This window comes from Symphalangus syndactylus, chromosome 6, assembly GCF_028878055.3.
Source record: "Symphalangus syndactylus isolate Jambi chromosome 6, NHGRI_mSymSyn1-v2.1_pri, whole genome shotgun sequence".
Taxonomy (NCBI): Eukaryota; Metazoa; Chordata; class Mammalia; order Primates; family Hylobatidae; genus Symphalangus; species Symphalangus syndactylus.
In genome coordinates this window covers 127,314,138-127,328,577 of record NC_072428.2, presented here as the reverse complement: position 1 = coordinate 127,328,577, position 14,440 = coordinate 127,314,138, and the positions used below count along the sequence as shown (strand labels likewise).

Sequence of the window (14,440 nt, the reverse complement as noted above, 5' to 3'; positions counted from 1 at the left end):
GGCATTCTAAGTCACAGGATGAGATAGGAGATTGGCACAAGATACAGGTTGTAAGGAACTTACTGATAAAACAGCTTGTTGTAAAGAAGGTGGCCAAAACCCACCAAAACAAAGATGGCCAGGAGAGTGATCTCTGGTTGTCCTCACTGCTCATCATATGCTAATTATAACACATTAGCATGCCAAGAGTCACTCCTACCAGCACCAGGACAGTTTACAAATGCCATGGCAATGTCAGGAAGTTACCATATATGGTCTAAAAAGGGGAAGAACCCTCAGTTCTGGGAGCTGCCAACCGCTTTCCAGGAAAATTCATGAATAACCTACCCCTTGTTTAGCATACAACCAGGAAATGACCATAAAGATCGACAGCCAGCAGCCACTGGGGCTGCTTTGCCTATGGAGTAGCTAGCTATTCTTTATTCCTTTAGTTCTCTAATAAATTTGCTTTCACTTTACTGTATGGACTTGCCCTGAATTCTTTCTTGCAACTGAGATCCAAGAATCTTCTCTTGGGGTCTGGACCGGGACCCCTTTCTGGTAACAAAGGCTGTCCTATGCATTGTATGATGTTTTACAGCATCCCCGGCTTCTACCCACTAGATCCAGAGCAACCCCTTCCCCTAGGTTGCAACAACCAAGACTATCTCCAGACTTTATTCACTTTTCCTGGAGGGCAAAATTGCTCCCAACTGATAATCACTGATGTATGCAATTTTAGTATATACCCATCTGAATAAAGGGTGATATTTTTGATGTAACATATGTAATTGAGTAGAAATCATGGGAATCTCATGCTTACTTTATCAACCCTATGGAGAACACCTCAATCAAGCCAGCATTGCTCACCTAACTGGTAGCTAGCTGTATGTTACATTTGTATATGTTAAGATAAAGCTGAAGAACAGAAAGAAAATGGATAGCTCTTTGTTCAATGCCTTAGAAACTTTGCCCCTATGGAGTGTTAATAGAATGCTGAGATATCTTTTTCAGTAAAGGGACTGGGAAAATTGTTAATAGTGGAAGTCAGTGCGGTGATTCCTCAGGGATCTAGAACTAGAAATACCATTTGACCCAGCCATCCCATTACTGGGTATATACCCAAAGGATTATAAATCATACTGCTATAAAGACATATGCACATGTATGTTTATTGTGGCACTATTCACAATAGCAAAGACTTGGAACCAACCCAAATATCCAACAATGATAGACTGGATTAAGAAAATGTGGCACATATACACCATGGAATACTATGCAGCCATAAAAAATGATGAGTTCATGTCCTTTGTAGGGACGTGGATGAAGCTGGAAACCATCATTCTCAGCAAACTATCGCAAGGACAAAAAACCAAACACCGCATGTTCTCACTTATAGGTGGGAATTGAACAATGAGAACGCATGGACACAGGAAGGGGAACATCACACACCGAGGCCTGTTGTGGGGTAGGGGAGGGGGGAGGGATAGCATTAAGAGATATACCTAATGTTAAATGACGAGTTAATGGGTGCAGCACACCAACGTGGCACATGTATACATATGTAACTAACCTGCACGTTGTGCACATGTACTCTGAAACTTAAAGTATAATAAAAATCTTAAAGTATAATAAAAAAATGTGCATTCCTCCACACTTTATACAGGTGAAATCCGATTAAAACAAACACTGCTTGCTTCATACGGAAGTGGAATCAAAAAAGGAAAACAGGTAACCTGAAGCCTGTGTGTAGGAGAAAGGAACACAGCTTCCTTATTTAGTTATTTCATTTGAGAATTGTATGTGGTATGTGTATGAAGAGTTTGGGAGGGGGGATAAACTGTAGGTATGTAAGTGCATCTCTGATTCCCTTCCTTTTGAAAAGCTTGATTGACTGCTTGATCCAGTTTGTAGAGCCACGTCTTTGGTTCCAGCTAACTTCTCCAAGGGACATTTCTACAGGTAGTAGTCAATACAAGAGCCCCAAGTCCCTAAAAACTACTTGCCACAAGACAATGCTTCTAATTTGGGGGTTTAAGGATAGTTCTAAGTAAACAAGTTGCTTAATAAATATTTGTCAAATTGAAATGAAGGGATGTAACCTTAGAACTATGAAAAATTCCAGTCTATTTTACAACCAATTTGGGATGGACGCCATCAAATGATAAGCTGACCAGTAAAAGTAGGTAAAAGGAACTAGCTAAGGAGCAGGAAAAGCTGTTAAGTGGCAGAAAATCTCGAAATTTACATTTTGAAAATGTTTGGGTGAATTTGTGTAATACATCTTAATCCTTTTACACAATACTTTTATCTCATCTATATCATAAATATTTACCTATGCATTGCCTTAGCATCTTTCCTCTACTGAATGAGATGAAAATTCCAGAGACGCAAAGCCCAGCCTCCAAGTTCTACAAACCTAAGAGTTTGAGCTACACTGACGAATCTTCTAAATTCTTGGGTGTCAAAGGCATGATACTAAATAGGTTGCTAAAGGCACCAAGGAAACCAAAAAAGGAAAGGTAAGTAGCACTTAATTGGGAACTTTGAGACGTCTGTCACTCTTCGTGACAATTGAGAAAAAGTGCTTTGTACCTTTTGTGCTTTGCAGGTGAGATGTGACTGACAGCTGGGTAACTGCCTCTGTGTATAGGGAGGGCTTTCGTGGGTGGAAGAAGAGGCTGGTTTGAAGAGAGTGCTTTTTCATCCTGAATATCATTAAAGGATTGTGGGGGGCCCAAACTATAACCTAAAATGCCATCAATTGTCCATTTAAAATATCCTATTTGGCAAAGTGGCTTTGCACTCATCTGAAGAATAAATCATGGGTGGAGTTTGGAAAAGAAATGTTGTGTTTCGTCTCTGCTAAAAACAAAACAAGGTATCATCTCATGGCCTCTTGGTTCAAATCCGTTTTCTTGCTCCGCGGAGAGAGACTGCCCCTGGAGTATTTCAGCTTTTAATAAGCTTCCCAATCAGCTCTCGAGTGCAAAGCGCTCTCCCCTCCCTCGCCCAGCCTGCGTCCTCCTGGCCCGCTCCTCTTATCCCTCCCATTCTCCATTTCTCTTCCATTCCCTCCCTGTCAGGGCGTAATTGAGTCAAAGGCAGAATCAGGTTCCCCGCCTTCCAGTCCAAAAATCCCGCCAAGAGAGCCCCAGAGCAGAGGAAAATCCAAAGTGGAGAGAGGGGAAGAAAGAGACCAGTGAGTCATCCGTCCAGAAGGCGGGGAGAGCAGCAGCCGCCCAAGCAGAAGCTGCAGCGAGCCGGGTACCTGGACTCAGCAGTAGCAACCTCGCCCCTCGCAACAAAGGCAGACTGAGCGCCAGAGAGGACGTTTGCAACTCAAAGTAAGTGAGAGGAATGTACGATTTCTCGGAGGGCTCTTCGATCGAGTTTGCCTTCACCCTGTGCCACTTTTCTGGGTGCCAGCAGATGATGGTGGTAGGAGTGAGAGAGGCTGCCTGGTGTCTTTGCTGATAGGACTGCTTTCAAAACTGACTTGCTCCAGAGGCCAAGGGAGGCATATTTTTGGGGTTTCAGGTTAGGTTAGTTCGGGTGTGCTTAGCTAAGTGAAAGGAAAGAAGTTTTTGTGATGTTAAGCATGCATTTGGACCGTGTTCCAGCTACCAGCTGGAGAGCAAGACAGGGTGGGCTGGAGAGTGCATCTTTGCTTTTTGTAAAACCTGGAGCTTTAGTAGGTGTGTCTCTGGCTGGGTAGGTGGAGAGAAAGTAAGGCAGCCTGAACAAGCAGCTCTCTTTTTCCCAATCTCTCTCTGATTCTCTGATTGCCCCAGAGCCCGCCAGCCCATGACTCTTAGCTGACATTTCTAGGTAAGCTGTGGGGGCTTGTTCCTCCCAGTGCTAGCTGACATGGAACGTCTCTCACAGAACTACTGGCACCGCTCTTCCCACCTGACAGCCCAGGAATGGTTCCAGAAGTGGTTAGGTCCAAAGTTTAGAAGACACACCTGGAGTCCCATCTCTCATTTGAATGCAAATTTAAAGAACTGCCCTGTACATAGACCCTTAAACTTTTAATTTGACCCACATAAATTTAGGATATATTTGTTACCAATTTACTAGATATTTAGAATTTCTGAGTTGTTGTTCCTAATAAGTTAAGAAAATTTTTTTGAGAGGAATATATTCAACTCCTTTCTTACTTAATAGATGGAAAATGAAACCTCCTCTCTCCTCTCCATACACACACACCCCTTTTTCCATGACATAACATGACACAACACACACACACTTACAGGAACACACACATGCAGTTTATATACACTCTAGTGTTTACTCACGCTTGTGTCTGTTAAGAGCTGCTTTGTAAGTTTGGGACACATTCAGAAAATAGGAGGGGTAGGGGTCCTAAGAGGAGAAAATATTAAAGCTCTAGTCCTTGGGCATCTCTCATTTTAAGAGTTATCAGGCATTTTGCTTTAGCAGCTTGAGAAAGGGGTGATGTGTGTGTGTGTGTGTGTGTGCTGGAGAGAGGGGTCTGGGAGGAGATTCAGGAGTTACCAAAAAGAGCTTTTGAACTAATAACATAATGAAACAATTTTATAATCCTAGGCAAATGTGGAATTGATGAAACAGCAGGGCCCATTTTAGCCCCTTAATTATCTGGGAATGCATTGATAAGTAGAAATATTGCAAGTTAATAACAATGAAACAAAAGAGAAGTCTCCTAACACAGAGAATAAAGCTGTATTTTCCGTCTTCATTATGTTTCCTTTTAAGTAAATTATGCACTTGAAAGGCCAAGTCATTTAAAAAATATAGTCCAGTTAAATTCAGAGGAAATTAGAATGAATATTTTTTTCTTCCATTGGGACATGAGTTATTTCAGACTGGCAATATTTGTACTTTTTCATTTAAATTAGAAGATGAGATTTTAAAAAATTATATTATTAAAAAAAAAAACTCTAATGCCATTCTTTTGTGCCTTAAGAAACTTGGGCCTTAAGTTCTCTAATTGCACTTTAAATAAATAGAAAGTGATCTTTTTTCTGCCACTGCTCACTTGCTCCCTTTAGGACATCTTTTTCTGCATTTAGTGAAAAGCCACTATAAGGAACTCCCACCTGAAGCCACATATAACAGCATTAGGTGCTGTGTTCCAGCTATTTGCTTGTCGATGCAAATGCATTATGTTCTCAAAGCTAGAGCTTGAGATAAATAAAAGTACTATTAGATACATGACTTTTTAATTACCTGACTTTAAATGAGATATTATAGAGAATTAGAGTAATAAGGTATACCTATTTATACGCTAATGTATTATATATATAGTATATAATTCTCTGTTTTTTTAGACCTCTTTCTATGAGATCATGAGATTTGGAATAATAAACATATTAATTTATTGATATTTTCCATGTGCCTTATTTGGGCTTCACATATAGCAACACATAACAAGAGCTACATTCTTTTTAATGAGCATTTTAATTTTTTAAAAAAAATTTCAGTCAAGTCAAGGGCCTGGTTTAAAATTTCATAAAAAACTAGTTGTTGAAAACAACAGAGAGAAATAAGATCCCCAGATAGTTGAATCACTTTTTTAAATAAAATCAATCTTAGATATCAAATATTTTAACTTTAAATATTTTATTTTTCCTTTGAAGATATTTTGCTTTCTCACTGACATGGCATTCTCACATGAATTCTGATCATACTCCTATTTGTGATGTGGCGTTTTTAATTACTATTCAAAAATTTCCCACAAAACTGAGTTTACCCGGCTCATTGAAAATGGTGTGATAAATTAACAACAGATTGAGGGCCTGAAGTCAGAATTCAGAATGCAAATTCCAGTTCTCTAAAAATTATGCTTTTTAATATGGCGGCCTAACGATATGGGGAGTTGTTCTTGACTTCTCTCCTGAAGGAGGTGTCCAGACTGAGACCACCCAACGTGATGAGTGCAAACGTCCTCCACACCTGAGTGCACCTCAGCCCAATTTGAGATGTGCTTTTCTCTGGAGCATGAGGCTGAGTGGGAGCCCTCCAATGGCATTTGTTCCATGGCTTTGCTAGTGACATTGAGTTGGGCTTCTCCATAAGGGTGAGGAGTGCTTTTTCCTCTGGCTTCTGTTCTAAATGAATAATCGAAGAGTTTTTGTCTCCTTCTGGCACAAGGTCGTGTCACTGCTGTGGGAGGGGAGGCAAAATGATACTCAGATATGAACCTTCTTTTTATGAGCTAGGCTTGCTTTTTTCCATCCAGAGTCAATTGGCTTAAGTGGAATTTGGGCCATGACCTCATGGAACGTTGTTTTTCCTTCTGATGTTTATGGACAATTCAAGTTTCCACCCACTGGGCTATTTTTCCATCCACTTCAAGCCAGTCTAGTGTGCGGCATAGTTTTCACGGTGTCATTACAATATTTCTAGATTGTAAAATATAGCAAGCCTCTTTTTCTTTCTATTTTGGCATTTAGTAAATAAGAAGTTAAAACAGTAGCTTAAAAGGGTAGCTATGATGAAACATTATCCGAGGGTATTGTAAATATGGTAATATTGTGGACTTAATTATGTAGATCACATTCACCACAAATCCCTATTTCTTCAGGGTGGACAAGGAATACAATGACTCCTTCATGTTTGAGATATTTTTAGAAATGAAATTTAATTCATTTTTCTAGGGTTTATTTATTGAACCATTTTTTCATAGTAGATTTAGATAAAGTGATATCAAATAGAAAAAAATCATATCCAGTTTTCTAAAAATAGAATTCTTAGATTTTTTTTTAACGTCACACATGGTGTAACAAAAATCAAGTGCTGCATATTAATCTTGAAAAAAGTGAGTCATAGTAACTGATAATTGGGCTCTTAATTCTAAGAATTGCTCTTAGCAAAAGCTAAAACGTCATTTTAAAACACAAATAGCATTCTGTGTCTCTAACCCTTTGCTCCCTTTTCTTCCTGCTTTTACATTTACCTATTTCTCCCTCTTTTCTCTCATTTCTCCATTAATTCGGTTGCCACTATTTCCCACTCAACAGGTCCCAGAACGTCTTGCCCAGTTCCCTCTTGCTATGATGGCATACATTTCTCTATGTACGGATGTACCAGGAATGCCTGCCCATGTGTTGGCATTCGTGGAAGCTTGGACCTTCCTAGCTGATGTTTTCAACACCAGTGCCCTCTCTACTGATTCAATGGCATTTTTCCCCCTTTTTTTTTTTTTTTTTTTTTTTTTTTTTTTTTTTTTTTTGTGATTCAAGACCCTGGCTAAGGGTCAGGCAACATTTTCATCACTGCAATGTTGACCTCATTCTCTTCTCAGTTTCCCAACATCAATGTAGCAGTGCAGCTGGAGTTACTCATCTCCATCACATCCTCCCGGGGTCCTACTCCAACAATACAATTTTTCTTGCTCACGTGGCCAGCCAATTTAACAATATTTATTGTACGTATGTTGGATGCCTGATACTACATTGTGCTGGACAAGGTAGTATGTTTAAGAAATAGAACATGGTGTCTGTCTCTATGGTTTCACAATATCTAATATTGTGTGTTTGGTAAGTGGTGTGAACTTGTGAAATTCTTTATTAGAAATGTATTTAAAGGAGATCTCAATTAAAATCCATTATACCCTCACCCATCTCTGGAAAAGATGCTTTAAAAGTCACGGGTTGCTAATCCCAACGTTTTATGATTGTCTCGTACTGTAACCTCCTTGATATGTTATTGTCTTAATGTTTTCCTAATCTCTTTGGGCACTCCTTTCTTCACCTTTTGTTTTGCTTTTTTTTTTCTCATCTTCCAAATGTGTACATTTATTTCCAAATATTTCAGTTCCCCGCCTTCCTCTCTCCTCTCCAAATGCTTTAGTATTGTCACAATTCTTCTTTGAGCTTTAACTGCTTCACAAGGAAAGTTCTCAAATCTGAAGAGAATTGAAGGAAGATTCTCTCTAATGAGCTCTAGACTCACATTTTTAATATTTTTTCAATGAATACTGGAGGAAATCATTCGGGCACAATTCTATTTGGAGGAGGAGATTGAAGTAAAGGACTTCTTGTTATTTTATTTTTATCCCTACCAGACTTTTACGGTTAGTGACTGCCATACTATATGGTAGGTAGTGTGATGAGGGACACAGGACAAATAAATATGTCTTCAAGCAGCTAATGATCTACTCAATATATACGTAAGAACATTAAAACACTAATTACTACAACACAGGTTAAAGGAAATGTACAACTGTTGCCCTAAGCAGTTCCAATGACAAAGGGATCACATTTTTGTGAGAAAAAGGAAAGTGGAGCTCACAAAAGGCTAAATGGTACTTAACATCTATTTCAAAAGCATTATGTCTGTTTGTTCCTTTAATGCTGTTTATCCTGGAAGAGAAATTGAACTCCTAATTCCTTCATGTTTTCATTTCACATTTGCCACATAACGTAGCAGAAACAAATTATTAGAAGTGACATCTTAAGAATTCAGATTGAGTTTATTTAGAATCAATATAATTTTTAAGACATGGCACTCACTGTAGATATCCTTTTCAGGAAAATTTATACCAGAAGAGAAGAGTGTCCTTTAATGAAAACATATACATGAAGGGAAAGAAGGCAAATCCTTCTACTTCAACTGTGGAATTTGGGTAAAATCCTGAGTCAGAAACTGAAGGCACCAAAGGCTTTCCAAGACAAATGCCCCCTCTAGGTGGAGCTGTATTTCTTCCCTTCTCTTTTCTTCGAGGTCTCTCCATCACCCCTTATAGTGACTTCAGCTCCTCCTTTCTCACTATTTGACACCAGCCCCACCCCATCCAACCTGTGCACCCTATTAAGGCAGGGGCTGTCTTTCATTCTCTCAAGAACCCTAGCATATTTAGCATAGAACCATTGAAGATGTCAAATGAGTGAGAAAATAAATAGGCAACTCTAAATGCCTATTTAATTTGTTCCACCCACCTTGACCATCTGTGTTCTATGCCTAATCCCCTTGCCTTACCAAACAACCTGGTGCCAATTTCCTGTTTAAGCCCAAGCATTCCCATTCTCAACTTCGAACTTCCAGAAACTTCTCCCACTCTCTTTCCTTCACTCCCTTCATTCCAAATGTCATATAGGCTTGCCAGTTCTCTAGAGTGTCTTCCTAATCATATTTCACCTTGATAATTTTAAACTTTTCATAGTTTCTGATTCAAGACTACCTCCAGAATGGAGAAAACCTTACTTACCTCTTCTTTAACAAACCGTATTATTCAAAGTGACAAAGTTAGTCATTTGGAGCATTATTTTCATTATAACTTCTATGTGGCTATAAGGCCTTTTTTTCAGAATGTTGCACATTTATTTTTTCATCATATTTTTGTAACTCTACTCAGGTAGATTGAGTGGGATTTTAAAAAAATTGATACAGAAATGCAGGCTTAGAGAAGTTAAGGGGGCCATATTCAATGACATACAGATAAGAAAACAAAAGTCTTAAAATTCCTAGTTTGCGTTTATTCCTCTGTAATATAATGCCATCTCTTTCTTAGGCTAATAAATAGATTTTATCTCCCATTTGTCTCTCATGTCACACCCCAAATCCAATGTATGTACAGTTGGAGGTCAAATAACCTACAGCAGCAGTTCCCTCTCTTCAGTGTTTATCAGATTAACTAGCGTCATGTGTAGGTTCCAGCTGCCTGGAGCCCATCTTCAGTGGTTCTGATTTAAGAGGTGGAATCAAGGAGCCTGGACATATGATAGGGCACGTGGATACAGATGATACATTAGAAACAGTAGCCTTAATGGCTCAATATTTGAGCTCCAAGGTCCAAAATATTGAGGTATAAACCACGACACTTCTTAGTAGCTCTGTGACCATGAGCAAATATTGTGGTCTTCCTTACTTCAGTGTTTTCATCTCTAACATGGGAGCACATACTTACCTTCCAGGACTGACGTCTGAGTAGTAATTGAGAAAATCAGTGTGAAGTACTGAACATAGAGTCTGATTGCTGGGAGTGTTTGAGCAGGATGGTGAAAATGACGATCATGGTGAAGCAGCACCAGATGCAAGTCTTCACTTCTTCTCCCTCCTGAATTGCTTTTCTTTCTCATGCCCACTTGGCATCTGCAACAAACATACAAGCAAAATCTTAGGTGGAATTCCATGCTTCTTGAAAGGCCTCGCCCCTCCACATGCTCATACCATTTTCTTCCTTTTCTCTAAATGCAGATTGAAAATCCTTTCTTCTGGAAGGAAACATACGGAGCATGTGATCGTGCTCAAGGCCTGGGGGTTGGGCAGGCAAAGTCTCCAATACAGACTCTTTGACCTCATCCCTTCCCATAAGGTCTAGGAGAGCATTTTGCATACAGGAGACTCCAAATCCAAGAGATAGGCATCTTATTGCTGACCTTAGTGATGCTCATAACCACATTCTCTCTGACCCCTGCTGATAGAGGCTTCAGTCCAGGGAAGGAGTTAAGGTTTGGAATCAGGAACCAGCAACTCACCACAGTCCGCCTGTTGTTTGGTATGGGCTGCTGAATGTGTCACTGAATCTCCTGGAATCTTAGGTTTTTTAGCTCTAAGTGGGAAATGATGATGATGTTACTTGTTTTGCCAACCTCATAGGTTGGTGGTAAAGGTCAGTGGTCACGACGCAATATCTCTAAGCTCTAAACTGTTATACTGAACATGAACTGAACTTAATAAAGTCAGTGGGGCAAGTTCTTCCTTTCTGGTTCCCCAATCCTGCTATTGTCATTGTCATTTTCTCAGGACACCCAGAGATTGCCTAAGTTGCTTGAAGGTAAGTTTGACTGACAAAGTGAGGAGGAAGTAAGATGTGTGACAGGAATGAAGAAAAAGAAATGAATCATACTAAAAAAAAAAAAAAGTGAGAAGACATCTTAAATGAGGCTAAACTGGAACAGGCATGCTTTCTTTTACCTCAGATTATGTTATAGTTCCTTCTGAAGTGTCTTGAAAGCTACATTTCACTTTTTTTTAATTGGTTATTCTCACTAAATACAAGCCTTAGTAATTGGCTAGCAGCAGTTCATTTATATGATAGTTGGTTAACTGTGCTTCTCAAACTTTCATGTGCATACCAGTCACCCAGGGTTCTTGCCAAAATTCAGTAGGTCTCCAGTGAAATCTCAGAGTATGCTTTTCTGCCAAGCTCCCAGGTGACTGCAGTACTACTAGTTTGGCGATCTCTCTTTGAGTAGCAAGCCGCAACAGTTTAATTCAACAAACTTGAGGGAACAGGAGACAAATCAGAACACTCCAGTCATGATGTCCATAGCTTAATAAAAATGATGAGGATCATTGTATGTTGTATGCAAAACTTCTAAAACTTACATCTTTGTGACCAAATAATATTTACAATGTATGATTATTTATGAAAGAAAATTGCGGACACCACCTGATTTGCTATTGACTTCACTGAAGTTCCCTTAAGTGTAAAAAGCCCCTGGCCAGATGTTGCGCTTGGGCCTCCTTACCAGTGCTTCCGCTGGGGTCTTTCTTGGAGAGGGTGTAAGTGATCCAAATGTTGCCTTCTTCATTTGCTTTAAAAGCTAATGAAAAGTGTTTAGAAAATTTCATTCTTAATATGAAAAAGATAAATGTCATATGTTTACTTAGTGTTAGAGTCTTCCCTTCTTTCACATTTTAACATCTATAACTGCATTAGACTCTTTTTTTTTTTTTTTTTTGAGACGGAGTCTCGCTCTGTCGCCCAGGCTGGAGTGCAGTGGCGCAATCTCGGCTCACTGCAAGCTCCACCTCCCGGGTTCACGCCATTCTCCTGCCTCAGCCTCTCCAAGTAGCTGGAACTACAGGCGCCCGCCACCACGCCCGGCTAATTTTTTTGTATTTTTAGTAGAGACGGGGTTATCACCGTGGTCTCGATCTCCTGACCTCGTGATCCGCCCGCCTCGGCCTCCCAAAGTGCTGGGATTACATGCGTGAGCCACCGCGCCCGGCCTAGACTCTTTCCTTCCATACCATAATGGAACTAGACCAGAAATCATCCATCTTTGTGACTTCCTTGAAGACACTGGGCTGCCCAGAGAAAGAGCCAGGGCTTTTTGCTTCAGAGTCCAGATTTAATTAATAAGGAACATATTGTGGTAACAGTCTTAGGTAACAAAGAAAATCTTCACTCAGGCTAAAACAAATAGAAGCTCTCTTAGTCTGTTTTGTGTTGCTATAAAGGAATACCTGAGGCTGGGTTATGTATAAAGAAAAAAGGTTTATTTGGCCTATGATTCTGCTGGCTGAAAGTTTCCAGATTGGGCATCTAGTGAAGGCCTCAGATGGCATCCACTCATGGTGGAAGGTGAAAGGGGGCAGGCATCACACAGAAAGAGAGGAAGCAAAAAAGACAGGAAGGTACCAGACTCTTTTTAACAATCAGCTCCCAGGGGAACTAAGAGTGGGAACTCACTTACCCACCCTCCCAAACCCCACCAGGGAGGGCATTAATCTACTCATGAGGGAATCTACTCCCATGACCCAAACTCTTCCCATCTGGCACCACCTCCAACATTGGGAAATCAAATTTCAACATGAGGTTTGGTGGGGACAAACATCCAAACTATAGCAGAAACCATATAAAACTTTAGAACAGTGTTTTCATAATGGCTTTCTTACTTGATGTGAATATGGCTTTTTTCAAGACCTAGCCATGGGATCATTGTGCCCAGTAGCAGAATTATCTCTGAGGTTTTAACATATGGTGGCCTTCATTTGTGAGCTTATGAACATCAGATTGTTGGCTTAAAAAACATACTTTGCGTCTTGAAAGAACTGGATTTCAAGGGTCAAGTCAGCTCCTCAAAAAATATTTATTACAAAAAAAATTGCCCTCTCTGTGCAATGTATTTCTTTAGATATGTTTCAGGGAATTCAAATGAGCAAGCCAGAAGCTGCTAGAGGAGAGAAAACAGGTAGTTTATTAGATTATTTTTAACAGGTGTCTGTGCTTAAATCTTGAAACAATAAAATAAAGCCTTTCTTCCTATTATCTTTTCTTATTTACAGTATACATTTCATTATTGAATAATGTTTCTGGGAATATGCAGAATCTCAAATATAGCTCAATGCAGGTCAAATGTGTGAAAAGTTTGATTAATTTTAACCATGTGAAAAATAATGAAATATTGTTTTTTTCCATTATGATGTTTCTTATTAGGAAAACACGAATGTACCTGAAGAAACATATTATTTTTCCCGTTCTAGAAAAATACATGTTTGAGGTACAAGATATTCAAATTTTATAAAAAAGAAAACTTACAATTCTTAAAATAGGCACCACTGTTAGCACCCTGATATACCTTTACGGTTTTTCTGATGTAACTTTTAAAAATAGTTAGATGCATAATTGGGTGTCCTGCTTTTTAACAGTGTTAGTGATGCATGCAATATGTTTTAACAGCTATGCACATGTTAACATGTGCACTTGATTCTACCAAATGAGCCAATTAAGATGGAAATTCAATTTATTTAGCTTGGTATGGGTAAATTAGAATCATAAAAAATGCTAAGTAAATTAATGTTATGAATGCTTATAAAAGAGCCAGCACTGGAAAAATGCAAGCAAACAAACATCTCATAAAGCAAACAAACAAATAAAAATCTTTGTCCCTGCAGATGTGCTGTTTAGATGGGAACAAATAATCCTGGAGAACTCGGTGTGTGCCAATTAAAGGTCAAGCTGAGTACACAAGGTCTTTCTTTCTTACCCTAAAGGACCCTTCCATATATCCAAGGGTAAAAGTCTCCCCAGGGAAGACACAGCTGCCTGGTCCCACCCAGGTTGGATCTAACCACTTAGCTCCTCTCAAGAGCCTGAGAAACTCTGGAGTTGCTGTGGGGCCCAAGGGAGTGGGCCTGATGCACTGCAGGTGGGTAAACTGCAAGATCAGCAAACCTCTTTGATGCGTGTCGCTCCAGGGCTTGGCATCCTTCAGGGAGTTATTTGCTCTGTTATTATTTGGAATGACTAGTGAACAATTGGCTCGAGTTTAAAGTGAGTGAGATCAAATTTGGGTTTGACCATCACATTCCCTATTGCAGAGGAGGAGTGAAAGTCAAATGCGTTTAGTATCTGTGCCAGTATTGGGATTTCCACCAACTTTGGCCTGAAGTGATTTTTAGCCTTTTTAAATTGCGGCTTTAGTCTGATGGTTAGGGAATTACAGTTTGCCTTCTGATATGTGATATCTGGGGATTTGAAGATGTACTTCAAGGCTGTAATAAATGAATTTGGTTTGGAGAAGCAGATTAGAAGCAATTCAGCAGGAACAAGTGGGTAGATGTGGATTTCTACCAATTTCTCTCTAAACAGACGGATCCACATTTCCTAAAAGCAGGCTGACTCTGTGGGTTTCTAACGTCTCATCCAGTGACGTTCTTTCACAAGATGTTAAATGGAAGCCCTTTATGTCAAAGGCAGCAAGACCAATAAGACCAAAGAGACAGCATTGGACTTGAACTG

General features: G+C 39.6%; 1 protein-coding gene across 2 annotated transcripts in view; it reads left to right on the top strand.

Moving 5' to 3' along the window:
- The first annotated feature begins 2,985 nt into the window (after positions 1-2,985).
- The window catches only part of PTN (pleiotrophin), a 113,962-nt gene continuing 102,507 nt past the window's right edge, over positions 2,986-14,440 (top strand). Inside the window, exon 1 of one of the 2 annotated variants that reach the window (XM_055284145.2) lies at positions 2,986-3,326. The gene's annotated coding sequence lies outside the window, so the exon portion shown is untranslated. The remainder of the gene's footprint in view (positions 3,327-14,440) is intronic. The other variant, XM_055284142.2, reaches the window with a different exon arrangement.